This window comes from Calonectris borealis, chromosome 8, assembly GCF_964195595.1.
Source record: "Calonectris borealis chromosome 8, bCalBor7.hap1.2, whole genome shotgun sequence".
Classification (NCBI taxonomy): domain Eukaryota; kingdom Metazoa; phylum Chordata; class Aves; order Procellariiformes; family Procellariidae; genus Calonectris; species Calonectris borealis.
The window spans coordinates 5,282,245-5,305,936 of record NC_134319.1 but is presented as its reverse complement, the minus strand read 5'-3'; the positions used below and the strand labels follow the sequence as shown (position 1 = coordinate 5,305,936).

At 45.0% G+C, this 23,692-nt stretch overlaps 1 protein-coding gene across 1 annotated transcript in view; it reads right to left on the bottom strand.

Moving 5' to 3' along the window:
* Positions 1-23,692, bottom strand: part of DAB1 (DAB adaptor protein 1) — a 472,530-nt gene that overhangs the window by 234,306 nt on the left and 214,532 nt on the right. Inside the window, exon 2 of the mRNA XM_075155691.1 lies at positions 5,505-5,576. The gene's annotated coding sequence lies outside the window, so the exon portion shown is untranslated. The remainder of the gene's footprint in view (positions 1-5,504; positions 5,577-23,692) is intronic.

Here is a 23,692-nt window from a genome sequence, read left to right as displayed (position 1 = left end):
GCCAGGGAAGGAAGGGTTAACGGACAGAGAAGAGGTTAGGCAAACTCTCCCCTCTGTCATGCGATGTGCTTCTGTGAAGGAAACTCTCCAAATGTGCTTCCCTGTAACACGTAATGCAACTATCCTCCAAAACTTGATACAAATTTGAAAACAAGTTTGAGAACAGGCTCCACTGCATCATCTGAAGAAGCTAAGTGGGGCGAACAACAGAGCTGCACCGTAGGAAATGAAAGACTTCACTGCACTGCGACTGATTTGTAAGACGTCGCTCAACATTATCTTCATTGAGAAACAGCGTGCCAAGGGCTCATACGTAAAAACCACCACTGAATGCAGCAAAACATATTAAAACAACACCAAGGGGTTTGGCTTAAACATGCAGAGTTCTGTAAAATCCACAGAAAGACCTTCCTTAGTAAGGACGCTTTATACCAAGACAGTGCACCCTTTAGGATATCGATGACATTGACTTTCCCTCTCTTTTGAAAACCGCCCTTCTCTCCATGCACACTTTTTCCTCCGTGGGTTTAACTCAGAGCTATAAGGTCCCCGTAATCATTGCTGTAGAGGCTGGTAGGAGAGAAGAACGCCGCAGGGGTTTGCTATACTGTGAAATCCCGCAAGCTAAACTTCATCGAACATATTTAGCAACGACAGAAAGCAGACGTGCAGGGGAAAGCCTTCTCTCTCTTCACGGAGTCTGCCCTGGCAGCTTTGGAGCCACCTTCCACTGCTCTGACCATGAACTACCCAACATGACTGACAGCTCTGCTTCATCCCAGGGAGCTTCTGGGAAAGGGACTCTTTGGGGAATCCAATTCCAATGTGTGACACGAAGGTATAGGACATACGACTGGATAAGCTAGAAAGTCCCTACCATTCCTCTGCTTCTATAGCCACTGCTACTTCAGGATGCTGATGGGAACTTTTGATGCAGTTCACCCATTTTTGCAATTGCAAGGACGAACTGCATCTAACCTCCTCTGCCCCAGTAAATCAAGCGACACGAGCAGGCAGCAGTGCTGCTTCTGTTCCTGCAGAGACCCAGGACGTCCTCCCTTGGCACAGCCCTGGGACTTGTTCTCAGCAGCAGGAGGGGACTGGAGTCTGGACGGTCCTCCCTACAGCACTGCCACGCTGGGAAGGTTTAGGTGGACACTTGGCGGGACACACTGCTCTCACCCACAGCTGACAGTGGCAGGGTTCACGAGGCAAACCTTCTCCTTTAGAGAGACTCCTGTACCCCGTGTGCCTGGGAGAAGAGACTCTACCACCAGCTGAGAGGGCAGCAGCTGACTGCAAACTTCTTCAAAATTCTCCTGGTTCCTTTGAGCCACGTATGACTTAAAATTCTTGTAGGGCCAAGGAACATTTTGTTGAAAGCCCAAACTTGCTTTTGAAACAACAGAATATTGCAAGCATGGTAAAACGGCATGCTGCTAGTCTGTATATTGTTTCCTTAGATGTTCCAAATTTCTGGCTTGAAGCCAGTCTCTCAAACACGTTGGGCTCTCCCCAATGCCATGTGTCTCCACAGGTTTCTCCCTGCTTCTGAAACGGTTCTGAGATGGTTTGTCCTCCTGCAGGGCTCTCCAGCTGCCCTCTTCCCAGCTGCTCACAGCTTCTGCCTCTAGCCTCTGACCTTTTGATGGCTACCTGGGAAATCCCCAATTCAGTAAGAGACTTTTTAAAGCAAACAGTATACATATGATTAATTCTTCCTGTAGACCTCAAAAAACCCCTTCCTGATTAATAAAGGTCACTGAATCTCAAAGGTTTATTACAAACAATTCAAACACATTACAGCTCTCCTCTAAAATATGAAGTAAAAGCAAAACCGGTTTTGTTTAGAGAAAATAGTTGTGGTTGAGGAAAAGGCAAGAAGCTGGCCAGATACAAACTGAGTAACCGATGGAAGAGCAGCTGTACGTTAACACCACCAGCAACTTGCTCTTATAGAATGAAGAGGGTCAGGGCAGGACCTCTTGCCGCAGCAAACCCAAGGGCTCACCAATCACAGAGGGAAAAAAAAAATATATACCCTAACAGCAAGCGCTGCCCGGAGCTCCTGTTGGCGTCACTTGGCAGTAAGATATTCTCTGCGTGCTTCGAGGTTGCACTTTTCCTTCATAGATGTCAAAACACTTTGCAGAGGTATGACATGCCATTATCTTCATTTTACAGACAGGGGAACTGCGAGGTGGTGACGGGGAGTTGTTTTCTCAAGATGAGATAGTGGGTCATCAGCAAAGTTAGAACCATGGTCCTTAACCACTCCAGCATCGCTGCCACCCTCCACAGCCTCCTCAGGGAAGACAAGGTTTAAAAGTGGCAGCGATTCCCATTGCAGGCGCTGTGCCTCGGAGCACGCCAGGACTTCTCAGTGGTGACAAACGGTGACAGTGTCAAATAGAGCTCAGCGCCGAGGGCCGTCCAGCTGGGCTGGCACTTCGAAAAGCCCTGGTGGCACAGAGACCGTCCTCCTGCAGAGCAGTGCTCCTCGGGCAGGGATGCTCCAGCCCTCGGTGGGCTTTCGTAGCTCTCGGGGACTGGCAGAAGGAGCAGCAACCTCCTTTGCCAAGAGGAACATATGAAAATATTAAGAGGGAATCCTCAATCATCTTCCCTCATGATCCCATCATACCTTTCTCTATTAGGCAGCTGTGATTTTGCTAACCTGACTGATCCATAATTCATAACTATTATCCATGCTCAATAATTACAATGTTAATATTTTGGTAATTTAAAAGTACCTTTCTCCGGCAGAGTTCAGTCTGTACCACTGACTAATGCACAATTTAATATTTAAGTGTTTACGAACAAAACTGTTCTCTCTCCTCTTTCTTTTCCTCCCCAATTCATGCCTTCAAAATGTTTTCAAAATGTTGGGGAAAAGAGGAACTTTAAGAGGAAATCTCATTACTTTAAGGCCAAATTTAAAAATGATGAAATACATAATGCCTGATCTATCAATCAAAGCCAACTCCGCAGTACAGACGCACTGAAAGCCCTTCACTTCCTAATCACTAAGAGGTAACACTATCAAATTCAGCCCTACACTCTATTAGAATTGCAGTAGAAAAGCACTTAGTGTAATATCCAAAGACAGCTCACCAAATGTTATTCATTTGGCTCAAAGACAAGCCCAAATATGTTAATAATTTGAAAGCTTCCTTAAACAATGTGCTTTATCAATATGCTCAGAAAAGGAAATAAAAATACCCAAACGGAACTTTCGTAGATGAAAAAAAAAAAAAATTAAAAAATATCTAACTTGTGTTCAGCCAGAGGACTGTGACTTGTTCACAGCGTAGGCACTGATTTGTGAATTACCCGTGGCCGGGTTGCTGTCCCGGCTGCAGAGCCCATCATCTCCCAATTGCAAACTGCAGGAACCATTTCCATTCCCTGCTGTTCCCCACCCTATTCCCCTTCCTTCTGACCACATTCATTTCAGGCTTGTTTCTAGCAGGATTTTTTATGTCCTCATCTCCTATTCCCTCGTTTTCCCATCAGTCTCCTGAGCACCACACATGTACAGTGTTGGCGGGGCAGTGATGAACTTTGGCCAGCCTCCTCTCTCAGCTGTGGCTTGCTTCCTTGACCTCCTCCAAGGGATGGACACGCAGAGACACTAAGCATCTGTGACCAGTGCTCGCGTCCTCTCTTTTCATATTATTGTCAAACTTAAGATTTTCTAAGGTTTTCTTGCTCTCCAGAGTAAATGTCCCTGACAGCGCGCTGCGGTAGAACACCCAGAGATTTAGCAGAACCGCCCACCTGCAGGCAGCAGCAGCAGAATTTCGACGAGGGGACGTAGCAAACATCGAGTTTACACGTGTACAGAGACACTGCGCGCTGGTGACAAGTAGTACAAAGGCTTATTTGATGTGAAGACAGAATGACTGCATTGCTCACGTCAAAAAAAGATCAGTGGAAGCGTAACAACAGACCATTCTGCATGCTACACACACCGCATAAAGCACAAAAAACCACTCTTCGTGTTTCCTGCGCTTTTTTAGCCTGGTTTCTCAGAAAAAAAACAAGAGACGTGCAATTGTTCTGTCAGTCATTGCTTCCCCAAATAACTTTTGAACCTGTTGGCTGATCTCAGGTTTGACAGATAGGCAGAGATCCCAAAGGGATTACATTCCTACCAGATGCGTGAAAATAAGAGAGACTCAAACGAGTGCCTTTACTGAACTCACCTCCGCGCCGTGCCTTCCTCTGGTCCGTACCTCAGGGGTACCAATTAGACCACAAGCCAGAGCAGCTCTGCGGATAAGGGAACAGCTGGGGGAAATGCTTACTTATATCATCAGACAACGCATAAGGAAAAATAATGTTGTGAACGCTCCAACCACACGACACACTGAGATGAGGGCTCCTGCCTTCTCAGATCCATCCTCCTCTAAGCACAGAAATCCAGAGCAGAATCCAGGAACGCCCGTGCCGGCAGCCTGAGCAGCTGGCCTTGGCGTCTTTGGCGCTTACTTTGTCCGAAGTCACTTATGACATCTGCAAACTCCCGTGTGATGTTAGTGCTAACGCCCCAAGGATTGCCCTGTTTCCCCAAGGCACGGCAATAAATGGCATTACCTTCCTCCCCTGCCTGCCCCCTCGGAGCTGCAAACATGAGTGCGTTCTCTGAGCTACTAAAGCACAGGTACGTTTTCTTGCTGGCATTACAAAAAAACCAGAGGAGCATTGCCTGGCAAAGAGTAAGATTTCTATTCAGTTTTAAGGGGATGCGTATGACAGGGAAACTACAGGACTCTCATTCTAATAGCCAACGCTGCTAATTAAAACTGTTTTGGAAGATCTGCAGCTAGCATATAAATCACCCCACTATATGCTATAAATAAGAGGCAGATACTGAATTGAATAGCTCCCATTTGTCAACTGAATGAAGAGATTTGATTGTGCCTTTTTGAATAATAAATCCAGACATACCTAGCAGGGCACTGAGAGTTGCCAGAAGTGTCTCTTTTATCAAACAACAATGATTATATTATAGGGTATGCATTATGGGGGATCATCCATTTCTCTTGTTTTCTCATTTATCGCTGACATCCTCCCTCCCAGACGAAACGTTTTGCTCCGTACAGCATGTGCTCATGCGAAGATCTCAGAAGCGAGGCAGGAGCGAACACTACTGAGTTTCCTGATGCGATGTGCGCCTACTAGGATGTATCACAGAGCAGAAGGAAGATTTGTAGAGAAACCGAGCTGTGGAAGCCTAAATACACAGGTTTTTCTTCCTATCCTTTCTCCAGTAGCACTTCCAAAGGACACTCAAAATGCACCAGGTCTCAAACAGAGGAGAGTCACGTAGTTCTAACTGGCAATGAATGTCCATTTATACAAAACAACGCAAAGAAACAAAGCTAAATTCCTTAAGATCATCTTATAACATCACTGAACAAAGGAAACCCCAAAAGGCACCCACACACAAGAACAAATTTGCGCTAATACTACTACTACTAATAATACTATAAAGTTACCTCACTCCTGTGTGGAAAGCTCTTTTCAACCATGAACACTAGATCCCACTCACAGCCACCATGTCCTTCTCACTGTAAAAAAAAAAAAAACAACAAACAAATGGGCACCAATTAGGAAATGGCATTTATTAATGCTAAGTTCAGAGTAGCTTCAAATCTTGCACATACTCTCATAAAAAAGAAGATTTAGGATTCCCTGTCACACGGAAGGCTGCAGAAGGTTAATTGAGTTCACTGTAGAGGTATCATTACCTCTATAATATAGCTAAGGAAAAAAGCACTGCAGTCAGGTTACGAAGATAGATTTATTTTAAGCCTCTAAAACTATTTGCTAAATTTTTGCCCTCTAACGGGATGATGATTCCTCTCGCTTTGCCCCCAAAACCCTCTGCACCTGAACAGCAACTTTCACAGCATCCCCTCGACCAGTGGGTTTCGCACCTTCCCATGCGCAGATGCTCTCATCCCACCCACCGGCAGCCGTGAGACGCAGGCGAGCTGTGACCTCTGGTATCCGTTCCCATCTTCCCAAAGGAAAAACATCCTCCGGGACTGACCACGGGATTTAGTGCAGGCTTTTCTCTCCCCTGCCGAAGGAGCGACTGCTGGCTGGAAGGCAGCGAAACGAGCCCAAGGGGCTGCAGAGAGCTTCCTAAGGGCTGTGCCTTTACCTTCTCTTCTGCTGGGGCTTAAAGTGGGGAGAAAAAAGGGGAAATCTCCTTATCTGGGGTCTCTCATCCCCCCCTTCAAAAAAGGCAGCAACCGCCTATGGCCCTTCAATATCACCAAAACAAATACCTTCCCGTGGCCTGCTCATCTGCTCAGGCTAGTAAAGCTGTGACCTATGTGTACTTATTTTATCAACAATAACTGTAAATCGGGATGATTTTATTATTTTGGGGTTATGTTTGCCAATAAAAAGGAAACGACAGTGCTAGGCTGAAAGAATTTGATGGCTACACATTGATTTTGAAATCCCGGCCATGCTGCCTGGATCCTGACGGGCTCACCTCTGCCCTCCCCTGGCTTCCTTGATGGCTTCAGTTCCCGAGCCTACACCATGTTCTAGGCACTGCAAGTCAGGCCACGGCTTACACGTCACCAGCTCTGCAAAGGCTCCGCAGTCCCTGTTTCGTGCCTGACCATGACACAAACGCTACTGCAGAGCCATTCCCAACACACCCCCCCAAAGCCCAAATGGTGCTTTTCCTCACAAAAGCAGATGGGACTCCGAGCACAAAGAGGATAAAACACCATTTTAACAAAATCAGTTTGTTGAGATGACCTGAGCTGGAAATCAAGGTGTTAAAATCCAAGACAAAGAGGATTTCTGATTGGCAGTCAGTGATGTCATACCTGTGCCAATTACAGAGGTAATTCATGTGGCTGCCTTTAAAAAGAAATAATTCCCTCTCTGATACAGCAATAAGACATTGTAGACAGCCCATTTGCAGGGGATTACATGGCACTTCTCAGGTAGTTAAAGTCACTGAGCCTTTTGACCTTGTGCCTCCTAACACTGCTGGAGGCATAATCACATAGGAATGCACTGCTTATCATCGGTGTCTTACTGCTTAAATAAAGTCCAGCCATCCAGCACCCCGCGCTGGGGACCTCAGGCTCATTTTCAATGAATTATTATGAGAAAACAACATGAATGTAATAAATAGCGCTATTAATTAGTTTATTATATCATTTCAGGGATGGACTACACAGACTAAGAAACACTAGAGGAAGCCTGTGCCAGGCTGGAATAAAAGCATTTCTCAGGTCATTGCCTTAAATACCCATATTTCATGCTACCGTGATGCTTACACAAGGCAAGTAAATCTTTGCACGTTGCATCCTAGCTTGCTCACTGTCATAATGTTCAGCATATCATGAACATCAGGCAAGGTGAAAATTGATACCAAGAGCATTTCTGAGAGCTAAAAAGTTAACACCTAAATTGGAAATCAATGTATGCTTTACGTATTGATCAGCAGAACAGAAATCTTCAGGTTTTTGCCTCTGCCAAGTGAATGTTGCTATAGGTTGAGCTAAAGTCCACTGAAACACCCTACTTTTAACGCTTATTTAAAAAAAAAACCACCATAAAACAACCCAACCCTATGCTTTATGGAATGATTGCCTGATTCTACCACAAGCATGTGCATCTGCGCAGAACAACCAGGAACACGCTTGTTAATGTTAATCAACATTAATTTTCAAAGTGTTATCATCCTGTGTATAGCCCTCACCCAGAACTGGGTTAAAAGACCAGTTAATAAGAAACCAGAATGATGAAACTAGTGAGTGGGGTTTTGATTGGAGGAGATCAAGATGTATGTGTTTTAATTTAAGAGCACTATGGTGATGGATGGTTTGGTTTGTTGTGGATTCTATGTTGCTCACTTCTGTAACTTTAAACAATGAAGACTTGTTGCTTAGAAGTTAGGTAACTAACAGGGGTGTGTTTTAGAAGTAGTGATAATTAATTTTAGCTATGGAAACTATAAACAGACGTGGTCCAAGCATGGCTCAGGGACAAATTGCGACCCTATAAGGTAAAGAGGAAATAAGTTCATGAAGAGTTCACTACCCTGCCGACCACCAGAGACCACCCGAGACCCCCAAGAAGACCCTAAACGCTTTAGTGCACATGTGTTTAAGATGATGTAATATTATAATTAGTTCTCAGAAATGTAATGAATATGTAACAAGGAAATTCAAAATATGTATGAGAAGCATGGATATAAACAGAAAGGTGACTAGACCAGGTGTGCTTGATTTGTGGCAAGTCCACCGAGCACCCAGGCCTGAATAAAACAATATCTCTCCTGAGCGTGTGGAATTGGTTACTTGCATGCCGGGCACGAATCCGCTTTTCGGACAACACGCTAAGCCAGATGTCAGCAGTGACTTTTGTACTGTCTTAGTTTTTGAAGTCGTCCTTGCCTCCTCAAGACAAACAGCAAAGAGCAGAAGCGAGAAGAAACCACAGCCGAGGAGCACCGCCTTTGAAGAGGACAGTTTTGGTATGTGGACGGGAAGGGCAGGTCTACGCCAGGTGATGGAGTGTGGAGCAAAGACTTCGAGCTTGCTCAGGAGTGGAAGTCCAGATCACGTCTCTGCAACACAATGCACGGGCCTTCTCATCATTCTCATGTAGCACTGCATGAAGGCAAGGATATTGCTTTTGGGAGCAAAGTTAGGATCTCCGCAGAGTGCTCTGCTCTGTGGTGGGGACGCACCTCCTTGGGTCAACACTAGGTGAAGAGCAGCTGCAGAATATGTCATCACACGCTGTATATCTGCTCAAAGCAAGCTTTTCAGACTCGCTGATGAATGAAATAGCTGTGTAAAACAAATGTCTTATTGTTTGAGCCCTCCAGCCTGCAAGGAAGCAGGAATTTCTGTGCACTACATCAAAGAAACACTTGACCCTATGTGATCAATTCCTCCTCCTAATTATTATACACCGAAAGACCTGCATTTCTGCTAAGTTTCTCAGGTGAAAAGGGGCAAGAATATCTCAGAAAAGGCTAGAAAACCTGTACATTTCTATAAATATTTGTTGGTCTGCATTCCTTTAACTTTGCATGATTAAATACAGCCTGTTCTTCTACTTTATCCTCTGGGGAAATTTATCATCAGAATTATTGTACAGCATTCATTACTCTAGCCTCATTTAAAACCTTGCCCTACTTATTATTTAGGCTGCAAAAAAAATGTTGCTTTGTATAGTATTTCCTATAATAGTCTCAATCATTACATTTAAAAGATTGCTGTAAGGCAGCTTAGCCTGCATTACAGAAAAACAAAGTGGAATTCCATAGTTAAGTGTTACAGTTCTTATTCAGCTTTTGTTTCCCAAATCATAACAACGCAACGTTTCGATTCCTTAAAAAGGCTCTGGCTTCTAATTAGCAGCATTCAGGACTTCAGTCCCCGGCTTTAAAAGGGACATCTCGTGGCTCTCCTCTGGCTTAAAAAGTAGCCGGGAAAGGCAGAGAGATGGGAAGGGAAGAAGGGAAAGAAAGCAGGAGGCTCCATCAATTCAGAGGTGCGATGGTCTTTGAAATCAGTGGTGCAGGGAACACACTCGGCTGCAACAGTCAGACCAGCAGGCAAAGCAAACAAATGATATTTTTTAAACTTGTCGTTTAAACTTGTCAAAATTTCTGTTTAGGACAAAGGGACAGACACGGCTATTCAAAAGAAACAAGATGCAATGTCTAAAGGGAGGGAGAAAATCTAACTGAAATCCCAGTAGTAATTTGGGAAATTGTTCACATTGATACGTGAAGCCTCTTCATTTGGGTTCCTTCACTAACGGGACTACTCTAATGTTGAGTACCATCGCTGGTTTTTTAGACGGTACTATGTATTTGTCTAACCCTTCTGTACTTCTGAAAAAAGATCCTTAATCGGAGCCTGACGTCACCGGTACAGTTTTTCCTGAAATGCGGACCCTCCTGGGGAGGTTATCAGGGAGAGGTCATCTCTTCTCCCATTAGCAGCCCCAACAAGATCTTCTCCTACATGGACTGCAGAACTGAAGACTGTTTTATTTCTGGTTTGACTGTAGCAAATTCAAACGGAAACCGGATGGTGGGCAAAAGCCATGTGTTAACACTGCACATTTTTTGGATGTTGTGTCACGTATTTATTGGCTTGTTTAGGTTGTTCTGACCTTCCTCACTGCCTTCCCTGGACTTGACCGACCTCAGTGGTTTTTTGTTACCCACAAACCTGGCTACCCTTCCACCTCTTCTCCATCCCAGATCAAAGACATCATATAGAACTTAGGAACATACAAGGAACCCCGGGTTAACCCTCTGCAATAGTGAAAACTGCCCGGTTATACCTAATCTTCGCTTCAGGTTTTGATTCACAACTATACTTTTCCCTTTCACCCGCCTACCTTGTCTTTTTGACTGCTTTCTACGAGAGGCCTTGCTAAAGACCTTTTAATATCGTAAATAAATGAGATAAGCCAGTTCCTCTCTCTGCGTTTCTTATTGACAAGTTCAAAGACTTCTAAGAGATTAAGAGTGAAAGCCTGCAAGTGACCTGCTGGGTCATCAAGCCGAGGCTTTTCCTATCACTTCCAGCCACATCCCACAGTACCTTTCTACCGGATAAGCCTGATCTTATCAGCATTTCCCAAATGTTTTCTTTTTTTCTTATCATTTGAACCAGTTTACCAGGTACGAATGAAAGGCTTAGTCGTCCCTAACTCCCTGGATCATTTTCTTTCTGGTGTCACAAGAAGGCATTTTGTCCTTTCTGTCCATCGAGCAGACACACTCCTCATCACCCACGGAAAGGGAAAGAAAAAGAGGTAAGTCTTGGTGGAAGGAAGGGAAGGGAACAGGACAGCGGAGCTGATGTTCATACAAGATGTACTGCCAACTCCAGTACGTGCAATGCACTGACAAACTGGTGAAACAATGAAAATTCCTATTTTATAAGAGGGAGAGGTCAAGACAGGGATCAATATTTTCCTTGGGTATTATTTTATCATTAGGCTTAATAGATAAAAATATATTCTTTTCTTTTTTACCCCTAATTGTATGGATTCTGAGTTCATAATGAAAAATATGCAACATCCTGCTATTTGCCATGCACAAACTACAGCTTTTTCATGAGTCTGGTCAGCAGAGGCTCTTTCCGATCTGTTCTGATGAGCGTCTGTGTGCTTCCTATGACTGGAGGGACTGTGCTCATTAGCTGTGCCGTGCTCTGGAGGGGCAAATTACCATACACGAACCTCGCAGCCAGCCCAGCACCCAGCTCTGTGTGCCAGCAGCTGCTCAGCACGTACAGATGCACATTGGCAATCTCGCTGCCTTCCAATAAAGTACGTTAGGAACATCCATAATGCTAAAATATACCTATCGCCGTGAAAGGGGTTTTCACAAGAGGAAAGTATTTTGTGCGTCCTCTCCCCGGCAGCCATTTTAAGTGCATAAAAAGCTGTAGACTTGTAGCTCGCTGCAAAGAGCAACAGAGATCTCACCCAAAGGGGACACTGCTCTGGTTCAGGGCCAGGAGAGGTCAAACGTCACCGCAGTGCTACTGTCACGGGCAATTTCCAGCAAGTCTGAGCCGCGGCCCATTAACCCACGTGCTACGCAAATGCACCGGGTTATAACGCTCACACGAGAGAGAGCAGCTTGCCACCCTCTCTGGGTCCGTAACAGCCCCAAACCTCTTCTTACATGCAGCAAACATTTTAACGTGACGCGAGTTCACCTCCAGAGGTTGGCCTACAAAACACTTTGGTGCAACCAAAACATCTCCCCAAACCAGGTTCCTGTAGCAAACTTGAGAGCACACGGGGCTCGAGGGAGAGAGCAGAGAGCGCTCGCTCACACAGCGCAAGCGAGCAAGAGGGTGAACCTGCGCAGACGCCCACCACCACCGCTGCCTCGGAGAGAAAGGGGAGGAAGAAATCTGGTGGGTTGTTTTGTTTTTTTTTTTTTTGAGTGATGCATTAATTCTTCTATGTTATCTTCTTCTTTTTCAGAAAAAAAGCAGCATTGTTTGTTTCTGCGATAAATTAGCATTATGCTCTGTTTTATAAACCAATGCTATCTATACTTAGATATTCTGAAATATAGCTAATCCCTTATATAAACATTTAAACAAAAAAGATTACCTACAAAACACTTGCAACTTAACACGAATCCCAGAAGGGGAGACCACAGCTACCACGCAACAGACACAAGACGCAGCTGGTGTTATGAAATCACCAGGAAAACGCATCAAAACCACCGCTTTGCCTCGTGGATCCACTAACCCAGCGCAGGTCCCCACCACTGCCAGCTGCAAACCCCCCCGCAAGCAGAAGCAGCTTTCTCCTGAAGAGGGGAGCTCCGGTGCCTCAGGTCGTGGGGGCAAATCTGCAACACAGCGGAGCAGGTATGGATAGGACCACACCAGAGAAGATATCCACACTGAAGACCTTGGAGACCCCACACTGGAGCAGCAGGATATTTCCTGAAGGAACCACGGCCCATGGAGAGCTCACGCTGGAGCAGGTTTATCCTGAAGGACTGCAGCCTGTGGAAGTGCCCAGCTGGGGCAGGGGAAAAGTGTGAGGAGGACGAGTGTCAGAGAGGGGCTGTTACGGACTGACCGCCACCCCCCATTCCCTCCCACCCTGCACTGCTGCGGGAGGAGGAGGGAGAGGACTTGGGAATGAAGGAGCGGAGTTGAGCCTGGGAAGAAGCAGGGAGGAGAGATTTTAGGTTTTGTCTTTGTTTCTCACCATACTACTCTATTTTTAAGAGGCAAAAAATTAAATTATTCCCAAGTCGAGTCTGTTTTGCCCATGAAAGTAATTGGTAAAAGTGATCTCCCTGTCTTTATGTCAACCCATGAGCTTCTCCATCACATTTTCTCCCCCCATCCTGTTGAGGAGGGGGAGTGAGAGCGGCTGGGTGGGCATCCGACAGCTGGCCAAGGTCAACCCACCACACTTGTCCATTCGCTGGCAGGCATGTCTTTCTTTCCAAGAGTTTATTTGGAAGAGCTTGCTGCCAAACCAGCATCCCACAGAGTTAAATGCATTGTACAGGACCTGCAGATGGTGTTTGAATGGCATGACAGGGACCACTGGACATTGGCTATAGGCAGGGATCCTGATAACCACCATTACAACGGTGCTCCTCCATAACTGGAAGCTCTATAGGGGCTGGGAATTGGCTAGTCCAGAAGAGAGAAAAGTTGATCCCAGCATGACAGCCTTTCTGTCAATTCAGCCTCTATCATTTATTTAAGTGTTCTTCTAATCTTCCCGGCTGCAGCTCATACATTTATATTCTTAAATTCTTTATGAGCAGCAGGATTAACACCTCTTTCATCAGGCTAGAAGTAAGGCTGATCTTGACTAGTTTTGATCTGTTCCAGGAACCCCAAAGCTTTCAATAGTTGTTATATTCCGAGCTGTGGTTTTCCCCAAAGAAAGACCTGCAGCTTTTCCTGTGGTACAGCCTACAACAACTTCAACACATTTGTATCCCATCGTTTCTGTGTGAGAGCCTTAACAGCTCCATCCGCTTCCTGACCCCCAGATGACTTTGCATCAGCAGAAAGAGAAACTACCGGCACTAAGGGATTATCAGTTGGTTGTCAGAACGTGAGTTACAGAAATCGCACCCCTCCTCCTCCATCTCAAACCAGAAGAAATGAGCTGTCAGGTTGGCAAGAGTCTCTTCTCTTCCAAAGTGTCCAAAAGAAGTGATTTTAAACATTTTAAGCAGAAAGACCCAGGTCCCTAAGTCGAATGGACACCTCTTTTTCTGTGGTCCTTTTTGCAGATTTTACAAGAGGTCACCCAGCAAAACAAGGTGGTCAGATCATCAAATGCTTGCTGTGTTTGAGGTCTCCCGCAGGTACATGTCGGTGCAGATGCCTCTCTTGCTGTCCCGCATGTAGCACAAAACAGGTCCAGAAGCAGGCTGACTTGCCAGGGTCTGTCTGCAATCACGGTCTGAGCCCAGCTTTCCTCCAGCCCTACATTCATTACCATTCAGACACAAATGGGGTGTCGGTCGCGTCTTCTGCCCCTGGATTTGCCCCCAGATGTCATTCCACATCGGGACAATCTTCCTGAATTTGTTTCCCAGATGCTTCTATCAGCGTCTGCCCTTTCTCGGCCTTTCATGCCAGCAGCACCCCGTGGTGAGCGTAACAGGGTCTGAGGAAGTTATTTCAAGGGGCGCTGAGCAGGAGTTGAACCTCGCTTCTGTTGGTTCTCCTCCGAGGCCGAGCTCCCCTGTCCTGACGTCAGCCCACCTGCACCTCAAGGAGGAGCTACTACTAGGCAAGAAAATCATGCTGGGCTCCCTGCCACCTACAGTGCCACCCCAAAGCCACGGGTCAGGCCCGAGACTGCAAAACGAGCATTTTCCCCACAATAACACTCTTGCAATGGAGGAGAAAGAAGAACAGTTTTCAAAATCCAATTTAGGGTACCAAACACGAACAGGTCAAGGCTGTGGACCTTACCTTCCATGCCAGATTTTCTCTCTCGAGCGAACATTCACTAAATTTGACCATCCTCCTACTCTGCCTCCCCTGTTATTTGGGCAGACTCCCTTCCCATCTACCGTTGAGTCCCTCTCTTGCACATGCAGCTAAAACCTGTCTGATAACATCCATCACCATCTTGTGCGCTGTAGGTGTCAACCTGTGTGCGAGTGCTTGTACTCTGACGAAAGTAATGAAAACTGATTATCTCATCACGTCATCTGCAGTGGAAAGAAAGGCTGATTTTGACTTCCGAGTAGTTGGATCTAATTCTCTGTCATGAGTTCACTGTCACTTTCCCCACCCCAGCCTTTGTGTCTTTTATCTGTTACAAATGAAAGGTTTTGAACAGGAACGGGTGAGGGTCATCTCTGCTATGCTTCCGTTCCACAGCCAGTGTTGTAGAACAAATACTGATGAGGATCATGATGATAATGAGGAAAATAATAATGAGCATTGATCTCAATGGAGATGCTCCTCCGTTCTACCAGGCCACCGAGATGAGAATCAGGAATCCCCTGACATAAAGGATGTGTCAAACTAAAGTTTAATTAACAGCAAATCACAAGCCAAATGACATATCCCCCCCCCCCACATACTCTCAATTTTCATAACTGACTTTTCACAACAAAACTCCAGGGGACATTTGGAAATAGAGAAGAAAGTAAAAACTTCAGCCTCCACGTACAGCTTGTTACACTGAGGGAGTCAGTCATCCATGATTCCTCTCTGATTTTCTACAGTGTAGGTTGTGAGCAACTTCAGCGTAGTCCATGGAGAGACATCAGTACAGATGAGAGGAGAATTAGGTCCTATGTGTGCTTCAAGAAGACACACTTGGCATGTTATTTCACAGCTTCTCGTGCTAATGGCAACACGTTACCTTCTGATAATGGTGCCATCCGAGCATGGCAGCTGAACACATACCACCGCTCTTTTACTGCTAAAAAAAGGGGATTGCTTACGTCCAGTCAGAACACTTTGCGCTTCTCCAGCACCATTTCCTAGCACTTTCCCAACATAAACAAATTAACCTAGGTGAAACGCTCAGGAGAGCACCATTAGAGAGACAGCATGAGGCCTTGCTTGCAGGGTCAGCTCAATTAGGCATCAAACTGTGCTGCTGCGGTGGAGGTGGGCTTGCTCCGAGACCCCACACCCAAGTCCCCATCGCCTGGTGCCACCTTGGCTTTCACCCAACCATGCAGAAACCCCACAGCAAACAACCGGTCACCACTGAAAACATTTCTTTTTATTATGATTTTTAAATTACTTTTCAGATTTTTAACTTGATCTAGGCCCCTATGAACACTACTGGTGGAGCAGGAGAGGCAAACCAAGAGGAGGGCAGGACCTCCCCTTTTTTGCAGCAAGGAGGATTTGCGCTGGAGTCAGTCGCGGCACTGTGGCATAAGGAGCTCTACAGATTTATAAGGTTGCTCCTAGCTCATATCAGGATCAGAAGAAATCAATGCTCACGGGAAACGCATGTAGCTGTAAATAATCAAGAAATAGTGTTCAAGACTGAAATATTTACTTTTCAGATATGATTTTTGCTATTGGTGTTTCTGTAATATAAATATTTTTATCTTGCCTTCAAGTGCCAGACATTTAAAAGTTTTTTCCCCAATAAATGTACAACATTTTTTGATTGACATACTCCTCTATAACTGCTCATACAAGATCTCATGCAGGCAAACATGGGTTCCCCTTCTGTCAAGACCTAAGAGAGATCTTGTTTATGAGGAAGTGCAACATGCCGAATTCTTTAAAAGACTTTTTTTTTTAATAACTACCATGAAGTAGTTGACTCATTTTACGGACTAAGTAGGAGGAAGTAAGGAATATCTCAGGCAATTCCATGCATTTATATCTATCACATATTAACTCATTACATATCGATCATGGAAGGAATCAATTGTTCAAATTAAATCAATCTCCAACAGGATAAGGTCATAGATTTGTGCTATTAACTGCAATCAGCCACTTAAGAAGAGGATACCAGCAGAATAGTTCAAAAACCACGTACATCTTCCATTGATGTATATCCCATAAACATTCCCCACGGAAAAGTTCACATAAAACCACAGCTGAATTCAGAACACAACTGCAGCGCTGCATAGGAGATAGATAACACACGAGTTTCAGGATACAGTCCCACGCTATAATCCAGCCATCCCTCCTCCCCGCACGCAGCTTCTCCCCAATAAGGAACAGCCCCTCCTGACACGAGGAGATTCAGCTGATGAAGCAAAGACCACAAAAAAGGAGGACACGAGGCTGCACAACTCCAGCCCTCCTGTACGGCTGTGCCCTGCACGTGCGGAATCAACAGCTACTGGCAGGAGCCAGCACAGGGCAGGCCAGCAGCAAGGAACTCTTGATCCTATCTTTGGGAGAAATAAGTAACCACACTTTAAAAAAAGTAAGAGAGAAATAAAAGGCCAAGTTTGTATAAAATTCAAGCAAGCCAGTCTTGCCAATCGTAACTTAGCCAGCTCACGTTGCTGTAAGACAGAGATCTGTAATCTAATTGAAGTGAATAGCTCGAAGTGCACTGCTATTAGGGAATCAAAGCTCCTGCGTCGCAGCTTCAATATCTGTGAAACAGAAGTAATAGTGTTTACCCACCTTACAGAGATAATAGGTGTAGTTACGTTTGTACAGAAATGTGATCATGTGAAAAGCACTGTGGTATAAAAGTGCTACGTATTATTATTAGGTGTATGTTTTGGTACTCAAAAATACAATTCATTCAAGCTCTTCTATTTCTTTGACACTTGTAACAGGCTTCCAATGTGGCTTAAAACCCCTTTTCAAAAATAAACACCAGAATAATGAGTTTTCCTTATTTAATTCACCAAATCGGCACAATAAGCTCATGTTTAAACAAAAAATGAAAAGGAAACTTGCTGCTGTGCCAGAACAGCAGCACAATCAATTTTAATTAACATTGCTCATTGTGGGAAATGATAAGGTATCAGTCATAGTAATTGGTGGTGTTGACAATTAGTCAAAGTCATTAACATCTCAAGACCCAGGACAAAAAAAGCTCGCTGAATTTTAAATATCTGCAGAAGGCTTGCTTCGAAATTCTTAATTTTTTGCACAGTCTGAAAACATTGCTTAGATTTATTATTTGCTAGTTTTCCATCAGAGCACAAGTGCTGTAATAACGCAACCAACCCGAATGTCACCGGCGCTTGATCAATACGAGTTTTCCACGGAGAGCTGCAGCGAGCGGGGCTCCCCTCTCCTCCTCCCGGAGCTTGGCTGGCGGGCACCGCCGCGTCCCCCCTTCCCACCGCTCTCCCTTTGTTTCCCTTCGCCTGCTCTGGATGCTCATCCCAGACCCTATCCCTGCAGACACACGCAGGACCGAATGGATCAGGAAACGCTCCCAGCCAAGGGAAACGCCTTCACCTCTTGAGTTGGAGCATTTCCAAACCCCGCACGGTCCCACCCTGGAAAATAAGCCCTTACACACAAGGAGCTAGGGTGGATGCTGGCCATACAAACAGAAGCAACTGCTACTTGCAGGTATTGCCTGGACCACATCTTTTACTGGCTAATACAAGCAATTCCTCAGGTTTCTTAGAAGCTCAGGTGTAAGTCGAAGCCTATGACAGGTCACTAGACAAAATATAGGGCACTTAAGGGCTTTGACCTGGTCTCGCTTACACCTGGGCAGCCCCAGCGACCTTCCTGCCTGCGTTTGCAATCTGACTTATGCAGAAAGAGAATCTGTGCTGGCGAAGGAGGTTAGTGATTATATTAACCAACTGAGTAAACCAGATAGCCCACTTGTACGGTGCAGATTAGAATTGACACAAAGATTTCTAATGTTTCAGTAAAGTCAATGTGTTAATATCAGGTTATTTTGCTGACCACCAAACCCATAAAGTCCCCATGGCATGGCAGATGGCTACTTGTACATTCATGTTCTAGTTGGGAATAACTGAGACACCCTGTAAATAGGTGCCTGGGAACAGGAGATGACCCACCACAATGAGTTGCATATGGACACAGCTGATGCTAAAAAAGGCAGAACAAGATCGTCGTCAATTGAACCAAAAAGCATTTAGTCAATCTGAAGGACTCCTGAAGGATCATCCACCCTAATGGTTTCAGCTGGGATAGAGTTAATTTTCTTCCCAGTAGCTGGTATAGTGCTGTGTTTTGGATTTAGGATGAGAATAGTGTTGATAACACACCGATGTTTTAGTTGTTGCTCAGTAGTGTTTACACTCCTCGAGGACTTTTCAGCTTCCCACGCTCTGCCAGATGCACAGGAAGCTGGGAGGGAGCATGGTCAGGACAGCTGACCCAACTGACCAATGGGGTATTCCATACCGTATGACGTCATGCTCAGCATATAAAGTTGGGGGAAGAAGAAGGAAGGGGGGGGATGCTCAGAGTGATGGCGTTTGTCTTCCCAAGTCACCGTTACACGTGACGGAGCCCTGCTTTCCTGGAGATGGCTGAACACCTGCCTGCCGATGGGAAGTGGTGAATGAATTCCTTGGTTTGCTTTGCTCGCGCACGCAGCTTTTGCTTTACCTATTAAACTGTCTTTATCTCAACCCGTGAGTTTTCTCACTTTTACCCTTCCGATTCTCCCCCGCATCCCACCAGGGGGGAGTGAGCGAGCGGCTGTGTGGGGCTTAGTTGCCGGCTGGGGTTAAACCACGACACCTAGGAATACACAGATCATGGAAATACACTGTCAATTGTTTGAGTTTCTAAAATAATTCCATTAAGAAGGACGAAGTTTCAGTGAAAATTCAATATATTCCACCTCCCACACCCTCCTGTAAATAAATATGTATATAATACTGCAATAGCCATCCGTCTGGTGTAAGTAGGTGTTATCGTTTAAAATAGCAGAGGTGACATGTATTACTCATTTGTCCTTTTACTCACTTTAATGTGTTTATTTGTATGGAAATTAAGTCAGGTAAAAACACCATCTTTTTTCCTAGCACATGTGTCTATTACACAATCATGACCATTCTTCTGACCCTGGGCAATTACCGCTCCCAAACATACGCAGCCTTTCAAGCAACAGAGTAAAATACGAGACTGCCACAAAGGAATAAATCCTGCCTGCCAGATGCTGTCGAGCAGCACCACTGGCATAACCGTCGGAGTACAGAGTCTTAAAAGAAACTCCCCCAAAACCCCAACTGAGGTTCAAAGCAAAGCAACTCTGCTTTAAACGCCCCCCCGCCCCCCCAGCCACCGGCCTGCGGCAGCAGCGGGGCCCTGCCGCTGCATCCGCAAGATAAACACCATTTTCAAGGTCAATTTCCTATGACCAGTTGCTTCATTTCTCATCATTTTCTGTCCAACTTCATAGATTACCACTTAAAATTGATTTATTCTTTCCCTTTCTAGCATTACTTTGCACTTCATTTAAAAGGGGGGGGGTGATGGTGGATTTTTTTCTCTGTTCTGTACAACGGCGCTGTCATAAGACGATGAGGCTCAGCTGGGTTTCAATTGACTAAAATGACTGCTCAGTAAAGCAGCGTGTTATAAAAGCTAAACCAAATCAAGAGGCATCTTCCAACCATTTTCCCCTCTCTTTCCTACTGCTAGAAATATTGTTTTTCAGATACAGCGTCTTGCGCCTTTACGTTGTGGAGCTTTGATTGTAAAGAAAATATTTTAATCGCCTCTAATAGAAAACAACAGTTGTATTTAGGTCTTCCCAGGGTTTGAGATTCCTTCTGCAGGCCGGTAGCACTCGCACTTTAGATCAGATTAAAGCTGACAGAGATGAAACTGTGCTGGCCCACATCCTTGGGCTTGCTCCAGGGCTTCTCATCTGCATTTCATCGTGATGTGAGCACATGTTCCCATCATTGGTACACTCATCTGCATCACTCTGAATGTTAATCACAGGCTAACCCAATTTCTTCAGCAAATTTATTACTTACTGTTCATTAAAGTTCATAAAACCTAATGTGAGCCTGAAATAAGCAGAACAACCTTAACAAGTAGTCCTCAGCTACACGGCAATTCAGAGGCGGCAACATAAGCCTGAGGAGCTCCTTCTTCGAAGGTGGATGCCAACGTCTTTCATACGTTCTCCAGGGGATGCAAGGGGGAAAGGAGGCAACGAGGTACCAACGGCTGTCGTAGTTCTCTAGAAAGCTCTAAAATTGGCATCCTTGTAGGAACTCACTTATCAAAACAAACACAGAATTTTTTCAGAAGTATCTGTAGATATTTTTTCAGTGAACGAGGAAGAAACACCAGGGATGAAGGCAGAAAAGCTGCTTTCCTCCCCTTCTGCCCTTCAGAGAGGCCCTGATCTCACCGACGCTTGCAAAACGCCGACAACTTGTTCTGTCCGACAAGGCTGCTGCCCTGCATAGAAATGAAGCGCGTCCCCAAGTGCCTGCAGCGTCGGGGCCCACGGCTTCTGAATAACGTGGCAATACAAAGGAGAATGAAACCAAAATAAGAGGAGTTCGGTGTAGAGCATTCACGGGAGAGCCTTGGGCAGCACGCACTACAAAGATTAAGTGTTTTCCTGGCATCAGGAAGCATGCACTTTCTTGATGATGTCCCTAGCAGTTGGATCTGACGAGTGACACTTTATTGCATTAACCTTTGTGATTTACTAATAACGCGTGGCAGGAACACGCTCAGACAACACTCGCACGCTTAAAAATAACCGCATGCTTAAATGCTTTGCTGAGCAGGGCCCAAAGAAGCCGCATTTGTGTTTTTCATGTTGGAAAGAGGCGACCTAATGTATTCTAATCAATGGCTAGAGTAAACATTAACATCCGCCTCCCCAATGAACTCTGTGCATCCGAAATTATCCGAATTTCCTACACCAGTTCCTCAAAACCTCGGGAACACACATGAATCCAAGCCTTCAAAATCCCGAGTGGAAACTGCTAAAATTCTCCAAAGGACCTTATGATTGAAATATTCAATCAGATGATGCTACCATCAGAATAATGAAGCCTTTGGAGGATTTGCTTCATCGAGTATAAAATAATTTTGAGAGACACTTTAAAGGAAGAAACCATGTCTGCGGGAAGAAACACGACCGACTTTTTGCCAGAAAGAGGATTATTCTGCAAGCCAGAAAATGACACCTCTTGGTAGTCCAACATCAGATCTATTTCTAGGCTAAAATTATACGTCACAAAATATATAAATACAATTTTTGCACAGCTGTGTAAATGAAAACACATCTGTGGAGAAAAGAAATTACAGATGTTTTTTCTCCATTCTTCAAAATTTCCATAACCGTAGAACGAAGCTAGGCTGAAATTAGAAATTTGCTCTCTCCTTTAATTAAATCAATTTGCATTTTTTTCTTAGCTGATTAAATAATAGAAAAGCATAGAGGCGAGGGCGGGTTTTGTGATTAAGGCACTGGACGAAGACCCGGGAGAGCCGAATTCAATTCCTGGTCCTGCCACAGACTTCCTCTGCGACCTCGGGCTTAATCTCTTTGCGCCTCTTTTCCCCATCTGCAGAAGATGGATATTATTACTCTCACCGTCCCTGTCTCGTCTATGAGATTGCGAGCTCTACAGGGAAAGGACTCTCTATTACAGCTTGTACGGACAATACCCGGACAGTACAACAGGGACGGGATCAGAGTGGGACCTCCTGCTGCTCTGCCCCTTCAAACTCACAGTGGCAGCCACAAGCCGCGACCTTTCACGGGATGGCATCACCGCCATCCTCACGAGAGCCAAGCACGTACGCAAGGAACGTAAAATAGGCGCGAGGGAAAGCGATGCCGGGCTTCTCAGTGACTGCTATGGCCATTTTTCCATGAGGAATGCGTTTTGCTTGCTAAGCTAACTCCAAAGCGTGGGCACGTGAGCTGCGCACAGCGGTGCAGGGTGGAACAGCGCTGCAGAGCGCAGGGCTGAGCTTAGCAGGGGGAGGTTTGCGCCGAAGTACAAAGCAAGACCAGGCCAAACTTTTTATCATGTTCTGTTTTCCAGGTCCTAATCCCAGAGCACGGTACTATTCAGCATTGCATTTTTTGCAAGCAAGGCTGAGGTGCAACCTAACGAGGGTGTAAAACCTGACTTTAATAGGGCCAAAATAGCACACGGCTCTCTGTCGGGACAGGGCTGCGGGTGAAGCTTGCAGCTGAGTGATCGCAACCGCAGCAAAGAGAAAACAGGAATTCATCTCAGGAAAGAGACTAGATCTTAATGGAATTATTTCAGAGCACAATAAAACACCAAGCTGTCTTCATCACCACTATTACTCTTGTCCGGCTAGACGGCAAGCATATCGCAGCAAATCGACGGAAGGAAAATGAGTATCTTCAAAAGGAAACAGTTCACCACAGAGCACACAGTCCAGCTACTATAATGATACGTTTCCTGATAGCGATCACATTTAAAACCCCAGTGGTTATAAGAGACTCTATGGAATTCATCATTTTAGATGGCGCTTTTTTTTTTTTTTAAAAAGAACCAAAATAGTATAATTTCGGAAGAATATTTCTAGCTATACTGTTTTAAAGGATTAACAAACCATTATGTACTGGAGCATACATAATGGAATCAGCAAACAGGAATCAGCAAGTAATCTTCTGTCTCCGCGAAGATGAATGTGTAATTGCCAGAAGCACTGGGGGAATTTCTGCCTTTTGTTAAAGCTTCAGGAGGTGACTGTCATCAAATTTGACAGAAATACAGAACACAACGATCAGTTATAGGCATGAAAGGTAATGGTTACTGTTTAATACTATAACACAACTTTCATACAGTCAGGAGCTAAAGCCTGCGTATTGATTTGCGGATGCAAGCGCTAACTGTTATTGTTGCGCAGATTATGGGAAAAGAACAGTGAGCTTCTGAACGCTACGGACAAAGAGAGTCATGATATGCAAGATGAATTTTATGAAGCAAATTGTCTTCATGGAGCCTTTACACTGACACAGTCTCAGCTTAATTCCATGAACTGATAGCTGTGATCAGACAGTTGATAGGCGTTGTATTTCCCTAAGCAATTGCTTTTCCATTAAGGCACTTACATCAAACCAACACACAATGGGGGAGGGCAGACACGAAGAATAAATATCAGAGAGAAACCCAGAAATGTGGCAATATTACGAAACTAAACCAAAGCCCGTGTCTTTATAGAAGAGACACATTCATAGCGTTACGAGA